Source organism: Heterodontus francisci, chromosome 7, assembly GCF_036365525.1.
Source record: "Heterodontus francisci isolate sHetFra1 chromosome 7, sHetFra1.hap1, whole genome shotgun sequence".
In the NCBI taxonomy this organism is placed as follows: domain Eukaryota; kingdom Metazoa; phylum Chordata; class Chondrichthyes; order Heterodontiformes; family Heterodontidae; genus Heterodontus; species Heterodontus francisci.
In genome coordinates this window covers 3,582,478-3,594,556 of record NC_090377.1, presented here as the reverse complement: position 1 = coordinate 3,594,556, position 12,079 = coordinate 3,582,478, and the positions used below count along the sequence as shown (strand labels likewise).

General features: G+C 50.6%; 1 protein-coding gene across 1 annotated transcript in view; it reads right to left on the bottom strand.

Moving 5' to 3' along the window:
* The window catches only part of asic4a (acid-sensing (proton-gated) ion channel family member 4a), a 702,368-nt gene that overhangs the window by 36,878 nt on the left and 653,411 nt on the right, over nt 1–12,079 (bottom strand). The gene's annotated exons all lie outside the window — the stretch shown is intronic.

Below are 12,079 nucleotides of genomic sequence, written 5' to 3'. Positions count from 1 at the left end.
GCCTCTCACAGGGGTACAGCTCCACACACACTGACTCTCACTGGGGTACAGCTCCACGCACACTGACTCTCACTGGGGTACAGCTCCACACACGCTGACTCTCACTGGGGGACAGTTCCACACACACTGACACTCACTGGGGTACAGTTCCACACACACTGACACTCACTGGGGTACAGTTCCACACACACTGACACTCACTGGGGTACAGTTCCACACACACTGACTCTCACTGGGGTACAGCTCCACACACGCTGACTCTCACTGGGGGACAGTTCCACACACACTGACACTCACTGGGGTACAGTTCCACACACACTGACTCTCACTGGGGTACAGCTCCACACACGCTGACTCTCACTGGGGTACAGCTCCACACACGCTGACTCTCACTGGGGGACAGTTCCACACACTGACTCTCACTGGGGTACAGCTCCACACACACTGACTCTCACTGGGGTACTGTTCCACACACACTGACTCTCACTGGGGTACAGTTCCACACACACTGACTCTCACTGGGGTACAGTTCCACATACACTGACTCTCACTGGCGTACAACTCCACACACACTGACTCTCACTGGGGTACAGTTCCACATGTACTGACTCTCACTGGGGGACAGTTCCACACACTGACTCTCACTGGGGTACAGTTCCACATACACTGACTCTCACTAGGGTACAGTTCCACACACACTGACTCTCACTGGGGTACAGCTCAACACACTGACTCTCACAGGGGGACAGTTCCACACACACTGACTCTCACGTGTGTACAGTTCCACACACTGACTCTCACTGGGGTACAGTTCCACACACACTGACTCTCACCGGGGTACAGTTCCACACACACTGACTCTCACCGGGGTACAGTTCCACATGCACTGACTCTCACTGGGGGACAGTTCCACACACTGACTCTCACTGGGGTACAGTTCCACACAAACTAACACTCACTGGGATACAGTTCCACACACACTGACTCTCACTGGGATAAGGTTTCTCACACTGACTCGAACTGGGGTACAGTTCCACAAACAGTTACGCTCACTGGGGTTCAGTTCCATGCACACTGACAGTCATTGGGGTACAGTGCCACACACTGACTCTCATTGGGGTACGGTTCCACACACACTGACTCTAACTGGGATACAATTCCACACAATATAATTCTCACTGGGATACACTTTCACACACAGTAACTCTAACTGAGGTACAGTTCCATACACACTGACTCTCACTGGGGTACAGTTCCACACACACTGACTCTCACTGGGGTACAGTTCCACACATACACTGACTCTCACTGGGGTACAGTTCCACAGACACTGACTCGCACTGGGGTACAGTTCCACACACACTGACTTGCACTGGGGTTCAGTTCCACAGACACTGACTCTCACTGGGGTACAGTTTCACAGACACTGACTCTCACTGGGGTACAGTTCCACACACACTGACTTGCACTGGGGTTCAGTTCCACAGACACTGACTCTCACTGGGGTTCATTTCCATGCACAGTGACTCTCACTGCGGTACAGTTCCACACACAGTGACTCTCACTTGGGTACAGTTCCACACACACCTACTCTCACTGGGGTTCAGTTCCACACACACTGACTGCCACTGGGGTACAGTTCCACAGACACTGACTCTCACTGGGGTACAGTTCCACACACACTGACTCTCACTGGGGTACAGATCCAGACACACTGACACTCACTGGGGTACAGTTCCTCACACACTGACTCTCACTGGGGTACAGATCCAGACACACTGACACTCACTGGGGTACATTTCCACACACACTGTCTCTCACTGGGGTACATTTCCATGCACAGTGACTCTCACTGCGGTACAGGTCCACACACACTGACTCTCACTTGGGTACAGTTCCACACACACTGACTCTCACTGGGGTTCAGTTACACACATACTGACTCTCACTGGGGTACAGTTCCACACACACTGACTCTCACTGGGGTCCAGTTCCACACACACTGACTCTCTGGGGTGCAGGTCCACACACACTGACTCTCAATGGGGTCCAGGTCCACACACACTGACTCTCACTGTGGTACATTTCCACACACACTGACTCTCACTGGGTTTCAGTTCCCTCACACTGACTCTCACTTGGGTTTGGCTCCTCACAAACTGACTCTCAATGGGGTACCGTTCCACACAAATGGATTCTCACTGGGGTACTGTTCCACAAACACTTAATCTCACTGGGATACAATTCGACACAAACTGACTCTCATTGGGGATCGGTTCCTCACACACTGATTCTGACTGGGGTTCAGTTCTATGCACACTGAATGTTATTGGGGTACAGTTCTACACACACTGACTCTCACTGGGGTACAGTTCCACACACACTGACTGTCACTGGGGTACAGTTCCACACACACTGACTGTCACTGGGGTACAGTTCCACACACACTGACTGTCACTGGGGTACAGTTCCACAAACACTGACTCTCACTCGGATGGAGTTCCACACACTGACTCTCACTGGGATAAAGTTCCACACAAACTGATTCTAACTGAGTTACAGTTCCACACACACTGACTCTCACTGGGGCTCACTTCTATGTACACTGACTGTCATTGTGGTGCAGTTCCACAAATACTGACTCTCACTCGGGTACAGTTCCACACATACAGACTCACACTGGGGTACAGTTCCACACACACTAACTCTCACTGGGATCCAGTTCCACACAAACTGACTCTCACTGGGATAAAGTTTCTCACACTGACTCTAACTGGGGTACAGTTCCACAAACAGTTACGCTCACTGGGGTTCAGTTCCATGCACACTGACAGTCATTGGGGTACAGTTACACACACAGTGACTCTCACACGGGTACAGTTCCACACATACAGACTCTCAGTGGGGTACAGTTCCGCACACACTGACTCTCACTGGGATACAATTCCACACACACTGACTCTTATTGGGGTACAGTTCCATCTCACACTGACTCTCATTGGGGTACGGTTCCACACACACTGACTCTAACTGGTATACAATTCCACACACATTGACTCTCTCTGGGACAATGTTCTACATATACTGACTCGCACTGGGGTACAGTGCCACACACTGACTGTCACTGGGATAGAGTTCCACACGCTTTGACTTTCACTGGGATACACTTCCACACACAGTAACTCAAACTGAGGTACAGTTCCATACACACTGACTCTCACTGGGGTACAGTTCCACACACACTGACTCGCACTGGGGTTCAGTTCCACAGACACTGACTCTCACTGGGGTACAGTTTCACAGACACTGACTCTCACTGGGGTACAGTTCCACACACACTGACACTCACTGGGGTACAGTTCCACACACAATGACTCTCACTGTGGTACATTTCCACACACACTGACTCTCAATGGGTTTCAGTTCCATCACACTGACTCTCACTGGGGTACATTTCCACACACACCGACTCTCACTGAGGTACAGTTCCACACACTGACTCTCACTGGGGTACAGTTCCACACTCACTGACTCTCACTGGTGTACAGTTCCACACACACTGACTCTCACTGGGGTTCGGCTCCTCACGCACTGACTCTCAATGGGGTACCGTTCCACACAAACGGATTCTCACTTGGGTACAGTTCTACACACACTGACTCCCACTGGGGTACTCTTCCACAAACACTTAATCACACTGGGATACAATTCCACACAAACTGACTCTCACTGGGGTTCGGTTCCTCACACACTGACTCTGACTGGGGTACAGTTTCACACACACTGACTGTCACTGGGGTACAGTTTCACACACACTGACTCTAACTGGTGTACAGTTACACACACACTGACTCACACTGGGGTACACTTCCACACATACTGACTGACACTGGGGTACACTTCCACCCACACTGACACTCACTAGGGTACAGTTCCACACACACTGACTCTAACTGGTGTACAGTTCCACAAACACTGAAACTCTCTGGGATACAATTACACACACACTGTCTCTCACTGGGGAACAGTTCCACACCCACTGACTCTCACTCAGATAGAGTTCCACACACTGACTCTCACTGGGATAAAGTTCCACACAAACTGATTCTAACTGAGTTACAGTTCCACACACACTGACTCTCACTGGGGTACAGTTCCACACACACTGACTCTCACTGGGGTTCAGTTACACACACACTGATTCTCACTGGGGTACGGTTCCACACACACTGACTCTCACTGGGGTTCAGTTACACACACACTGACTCTCACTGGGGTACGGTTCCACACACACTGACTCTCACTGGGGTACAGTTCCACACACACTGACTCTCACTGGGGTACAATTCCACACACACTGACTCGCACTGGGGTTCAGTTAAACACACACTTACTCTCACTGGAGTTCGGCTCCTCACAAACTGACTCTCAATGGGGTACCGTTCCACACAAACGGATTCTCACTGGGGTACAGTTCTACACACACTGACTCTCACTGGGGTACTGTTCCACAAACACTTAATCTCACTGGGATACAATTCCACACAAACTGACTCTCACAGGGGTACAGTTCCACAATACTGAGTCTCACTGGGGTACAGTTGCACACACACGGACTTTCACTGGGTTACAGTTCCACACACATTGACTCACACTGGGGTACACTTCCACACACACTGACTGTCACTGTGGTACAGTTTCACGCACACTGACTCTAACTGGTGTACAGTTACACACACACTGACTCACACTGGGGTACACTTCCACACACACTGACTGACACTGGGGTACACTTCCACACACACTGACACTCACTAGGGTACAGTTCCACACACACTGACTCTAACTGGTTTACATTTACACACACACTGACACTCACTGGGGTACAATTTCCCACACACTGACACTCACTGGGGTTCGGCTCCTCACACACTGACTGTCACTGGGGTACAGTTCCACAAACACTGAAACTCTCTGGGATACAATTATACACACACTGACTCTCACTCAGATAGAGTTCCACACACTGAATCTCACTGGGATAAAGTTCCACACAAACTGATTCTAACTGAGTTACAGTTCCACACACACTGACTCACTGGGGTTCACTTCTTTGCACGCTGACTGTCATTGTGGTGCAGTTCCACAAATACTTACTCTCACTGGGGTACAGTTCCACACACATTGACTCTCACTCGGGTACAGTTCCACACATACAGACTCTCAGTGGGTTACAGTTCAGCACACACTGACTCTGAGTGGGGTACAGATCCGCACACAGTGACTCTCCTGGAGTACATGTCCACACACATCGACTCTCACTGAGGTACAGTTCCACACACTGACTCTCACTGGGGTACAGTTCCACACACACTGACTCGCACTGGGGTTCAGTTCCACAGACACTGACTCTCACTGGGGAACAGTTCCACAGACATTGACTCTCACTGGGGTACAGTTCCACACACACTGACTCTCACTGGGGAACAGTTCCACACACACTGACTCTCACTGGGGTACAGTTCCACACACACTGACTCTCACTGGGGTACAGTTCCACACACACCGACTCCCACTGAGGTACAGTTCCACACACTGACTCTCACTGGGGTACAGTACCACACACACTGACTCGCACTGGGGTTCAGTTTCACAGACACTGACTCTCACTGGGATACAGTTCCACACACACTGACTCTCACAAAGGTACAGTTCCACACACACCGACCCTCACTGAGGTACAGTTCCACACACACTGACTCTCACTGGGGTACAGTTAAACACACACTTACTCTCACTGGAGTTCGGTTCCTCACATACTGTCTCTCACTGGGGTACAGTTCCGCACACACTGACACTCACTGGGGTACAGTTCCACATCCACTGACTCTCACTGGGGTACACTTCCACAAATACTGACACCCACTGGGGTACAGTTCCACACACACTGACTCTCACTGGGGTCCAGTTCCACAAACACTGACTCCCACTGTGGTACAGTTCCACATACACTGTCTCTCACTGGGGTACAGTTCCACACATACAGACTCTCAGTGGGGTACAGTTCCGCACACACTGACTCTCAATGGGGTACAGTTCCACACACACTGACTGTCACTGGGGTACATGTCCACACACATCGACTCTCACTGAGGTACAGTTCCACACACTGACTCTCACTGGGGTACAGTTCCACAAACACTGACTCTCACTGGGGTACAGTTCCACACATACACTGTGTCTCACTGGGGTACAGTTCCACACACACTGACTCTCACTGGGGTACAGTTCCACACACACTGACTCGCACTGGGGTTCAGTTCCACAGACACTGACTCTCACTGGGGAACAGTTTCACAGACACTGACTCTCACTGGGGTACAGTTCCACACACACTGACTCTCACTGGGGTACAGTTCCACACACACCGACCCTCACTGAGGTACAGTTCCACAAACACTGACTCCCACTGGGGTACAGTTCCACACACACTGTCTCTCACTGGGGTACAGTTCCACACATACAGACTCTCAGTGGGGTACAGTTCCGCACACACTGACTCTCAATGGGGTACAGTTCCACACATACAGACTCTCAGTGGGGTACAGTTCCGCACACACTGACTCTCAATGGGGTACAGTTCCACACACACTGACTGTCACTGGGGTGCAGTTCCACACACACTGACTCTCACTCGGATGGAGTTCCACACGCAGACTCTCACTGGGATAAAGTTCCACACAAACTGATTCGAACTGAGTTACAGTTCCACACACACTGACTCTCACTGGGGCTCACTTCTATGCACACTGACTGTCATTGTGGTGCAGTTCCACAATTACTGACTCTCACTGGGGGACAGTTCAACACACACTGACACTCACTCGGGTACAGTTCCACACACACCGACCCTCACTGAGGTACAGTTAAACACACACTTACTCTCACTGGAGTTCGGTTCCTCACACACTGACTCTCAATGGGGTACCGTTCCACACAAACGGATTCTCACTGGGGTACAGTTCTACACACACTGACTCTCACTGGGGTACACTGGCATACATACTGACACCCACTGGGGTACATTTCCATGCACACTGACTCTCACTGCGGTACAGGTCCACACACACTGACTCTCACTTGGGTACAGTTCCACACACACTGACTCTCACTGTGGTACATTTCCACACACACTGACTCTCACTGAGTTTCAGTTCCCTCACACTGACTCTCCCTGGGGGACAGTTCCACACACACTGACTCTCACTTGGGTTTGGCTCCTCACAAACTGACTCTCAATGGGGTACCGTTCCACACAAACGGATTCTCACTGGGGTACAGTTCTACACACACTGACTCTCACTGGGGTACAGTTCCACAGACACTGACTCTCACTGGGATACAATTCCACACAAACTGACTCTCACTGGGGTTCGGTTCCTCACACACTGACTCTAACTGAGGTACAGTTCTACACACACTGACTCTCACTGGGGTTCACTTCCACACACACTGACTGACACTGGGGTACACTTCCACACACACTGACACTCACTAGGGTACAGTTCCACACACACTGAGTCTAACTGGTTTACATTTACACACACACTGACACTCACTGGGGTACAATTTCCCACACACTGACACTCACTGGGGTTCGGCTCCTCACACACTGACTGTCACTGGGGTACAGTTCCACAAACACTGAAACTCTCTGGGATACAATTATACACACACTGACTCTCACTCAGATAGAGTTCCACACACTGAATGTCACTGGGATAAAGTTCCACACAAACTGATTCTAACTGAGTTACAGTTCCACACACACTGACTCTCACTGGGGTACAGTTCCACACACATTGACTCTCACTCGGGTACAGTTCCACACATACATACTCTCAGTGGGTTACAGTTCAGCACACACTGACTCTGAGTGGGGTACAGATCCGCACACAGTGACTCTCCTGGGGTACATGTCCACACACATCGACTCTCACTGAGGTACAGTTCCACACACTGACTCTCACTGGGGTACAGTTCCACAAACACTGACTCTCACTGGGGTACAGTTCCACACATACACTGTGTCTCACTGGGGTACAGTTCCACAGACACTGACTCTCACTGGGGTACAGTTCCACACACACTGACTCGCACTGGGGTTCAGTTCCACAGACACTGACTCTCACTGGGGAACAGTTTCACAGACACTGACTCTCACTGGGGTACAGTTCCACAAACACTGACTCTCACTGGGGTACAGTTCCACACACACCGACCCTCACTGAGGTACAGTTAAACACACACTTACTCTCACTGGAGTTCGGTTCCTCACACACTGACACACACTGAGGTACAGTTCCACACACACTGACTCTCACTGGGGTACATTTCCACACACTGACTCTCACTGTGGTACATTTCCACACACACTGACTCTCACTGAGTTTCAGTTCCCTCACACTGACTCTCCCTGGGGGACAGTTCCACACACACTGACTCTCACTTGGGTTTGGCTCCTCACAAACTGACTCTCAATGGGGTACCGTTCCACACAAACGGATTCTCTTTGGGGTACAGTTCTACACACACTGACTCTCACTGGGATACAATTCCACACACACTGACTCTAACTGAGGTACAGTTCCACACACACTGATTCTGACTGGGGTTCAGTTCTATGCACACTGAATGTTATTGGGGTACAGTTCCACAATACTGACTCTCACTGGGGTACAGTTCTACACACACTGACTCTCACTGGGGTACAGTTCCACACAAATTGACTCTCAATGGGCTACAGTTGCACACACACGGACTTTCACTGGGGTACAGTTCCACACAAAGTGGCTCACACTGGTGTACAGTTCCACACACATTGACTCACACTGGGGTACACTTCCACACACACTGACTGTCACTGGGGTACAGTTTCACGCACACTGACTCTAACTGGTGTACAGTTACACACACACTGACTCACACTGGGGTACACTTCCACACACACTGACTGACACTGGGGTACACTTCCACACACACTGACACTCACTAGGGTACAGTTCCACACACACTGAGTCTAACTGGTTTACATTTACACACACACTGACACTCACTGGGGTACAATTTCCCACACACTGACACTCACTGGGGTTCGGCTCCTCACACACTGACTGTCACTGGGGTACAGTTCCACAAACACTGAAACTCTCTGGGATACAATTATACACACACTGACTCTCACTCAGATAGAGTTCCACACACTGAATCTCACTGGGATAAAGTTCCACACAAACTGATTCTAACTGAGTTACAGTTCCACACACACTGACTCACTGGGGTTCACTTCTTTGCACGCTGACTGTCATTGTGGTACAGTTCCACAAATACTTACTCTCACTGGGGTACAGTTCCACACACATTGACTCTCACTCGGGTACAGTTCCACACACACTGACTCTCACTGGGGTACAGTTCCACACACATTGACTCTCACTCGGGTACAGTTCCACACATACAGACTCTCAGTGGGTTACAGTTCAGCACACACTGACTCTGAGTGGGGTACAGATCCGCACACAGTGACTCTCCTGGGGTACATGTCCACACACATCGACTCTCACTGAGGTACAGTTCCACACACTGACTCTCACTGGGGTACAGTTCCACAAACACTGACTCTCACTGGGGTACAGTTCCACACATACACTGTGTCTCACTGGGGTACAGTTCCACAGACACTGACTCACACTGGGGTACAGTTCCACACACACTGTCTCGCACTGGGGTTCAGTTCCACAGACACTGACTCTCACTGGGGTACAGTTTCACAGACACTGAATCTCACTGGGGTACAGTTCCACACACACTGACTCTCACAAAGGTACAGTTCCACACACACCGACCCTCACTGAGGTACAGTTCCAGACACACTGACTATCACTGGGGTACAATTCCACACACACTGACTCGCACTGGGTTTCAGTTAAACACACACTTACTCTCACTGGAGTTCGGTTCCTCACATACTGACTCTCACTGGGGTACAGTTCCGCACACACTGACACACACTGAGGAACAGTTCCACACACACTGACTCTCACTGGGGTACATTTCCACACACAATGACTCTCACTGGGGTACAGTTCCACACATACACTGACTCTCACTGTGGTACATGTCCACATACACCGACTCTCACTGAGGTAATGTTCCACACACACTGACTCTCACTGGGGTTCAGTTACACACACACTTACTCTCACTGGAGTTCGGTTCCTCACATACTGACTCTCACTGGGGTGCAGGTCCACACACACTGACTCTCACTGGGGTCCAGTTCCACACGCACTGACTCTCACTGGGGTGCAGGTCCACACACACTGACTCTCTGGGGTGCAGGTCCACACACACTGACTCTCACTGGGGTAAAGTTCCACACACACTGACACTCACTGGAGTACAGTTCCACATACACTGACTCTCACTGGGGGACAGTTCCACAGACACAGACTCGCACTGGGGTTCAGTTCCACAGACACTGACTCTCACTGGGGTACAGTTTCACAGACACTGACTCTCACTGGGGTACATTTCCACACACACTGACTCTCACTGGGGTACAGTTCCACACACACTGTCTCTCACTGGGGTACAGTTCCACAGACACTGACTCTCACTGGAGTACAGTTCCACACACACTGACTCACACTGTGGTACACTTCCACAAATACTGACACCCACTGGGGTACATTTCCATGCAAACTGACTCGCACTGGGGTTCAGTTCCACACACAATGACTCTCACTGGGGTTCAGTTACACACACACTTACTCTCACTGGAGTTCGGTTCCTCATATACTGACTCTCACTGGGGTACAGTTCCCCACACACTGACTCTCACTGGGGTACATTTCCACACACAATGACTCTCACTGGGGTTCAGTTACACACACACTTACTCTCACTGGAGTTCGGTTCCTCACATACTGACTCTCACTGGGGTACAGTTCCACACACAATGACTCTCACTGGGGTCCAGTTCCAAACACACTGACTCTCACTGGGGTGCAGGTCCACACACACTGACTCTCTGGGGTGCAGGTCCACACACACTGACTCTCAATGGGGTCGAGTTCCACACTCACTGACTCTCACTGGGGTACAGTTCCACACACAATGACTCTCACTGGGGTCCAGTTCCAAACACACTGACTCTCACTGGGGTGCAGGTCCACACACACTGACTCTCAATGGGGTCGAGTTCCACACACACTGACTCTCCCTGGGGGACAGTTCCCTCACACTGACTCTCCCTGGGGGACAGTTCCACACACACTGACTCTCACTTGGGTTTGGCTCCTCACAAACTGACTCTCAATGGGATACCGTTCCACACAAACGGATTCTCACTGGGATACAGTTCCACACACACTTAATCTCACTGGGATACAATTCCACACAAACTGACCCTCACTGGGGTTCGGTTCCTCACACACTGACTCTAACTGAGGTACAGTTCCACACACACTGACTCTCACTGGGGTACATTTCCACACACAATGACTCTCAGTGGGGTACAGTTCCGCACACACTGACTCTCAATGGGGTACAGTTCCACACACACTGACTGTCACTGGGGTGCAGTTCCACAAACACTGAAACTGACTGGGATACAATTACACACACACTGACTCTCACTGGGGAACAGTTCCACACACACTGACTCTCACTGTGGTACATTTCCACACACACTGACTCTCACTGGGTTTCAGTTCCACAGACACTGACTCTCATTGGGGTACAATTTCACAGACACTGACTCTCACTGGGGTACAGTTCCACAAACACTGACTCTCACTGTGGTACATTGCCACACACACTGACTCTCACTGTGGTACATTTCCACACACACCGAAACTCACTGAGGTACACTTCCACCCACACTGACTCTCACTGGGGTACAATTAAACACACACTGACTCGCACTGGGGTTCAGTTACACACACACTTACGCTCACTGGAGTTCGGTTCCTCACATACTCACTCTCACTGGGGTACAGTTCCACACATACAGACT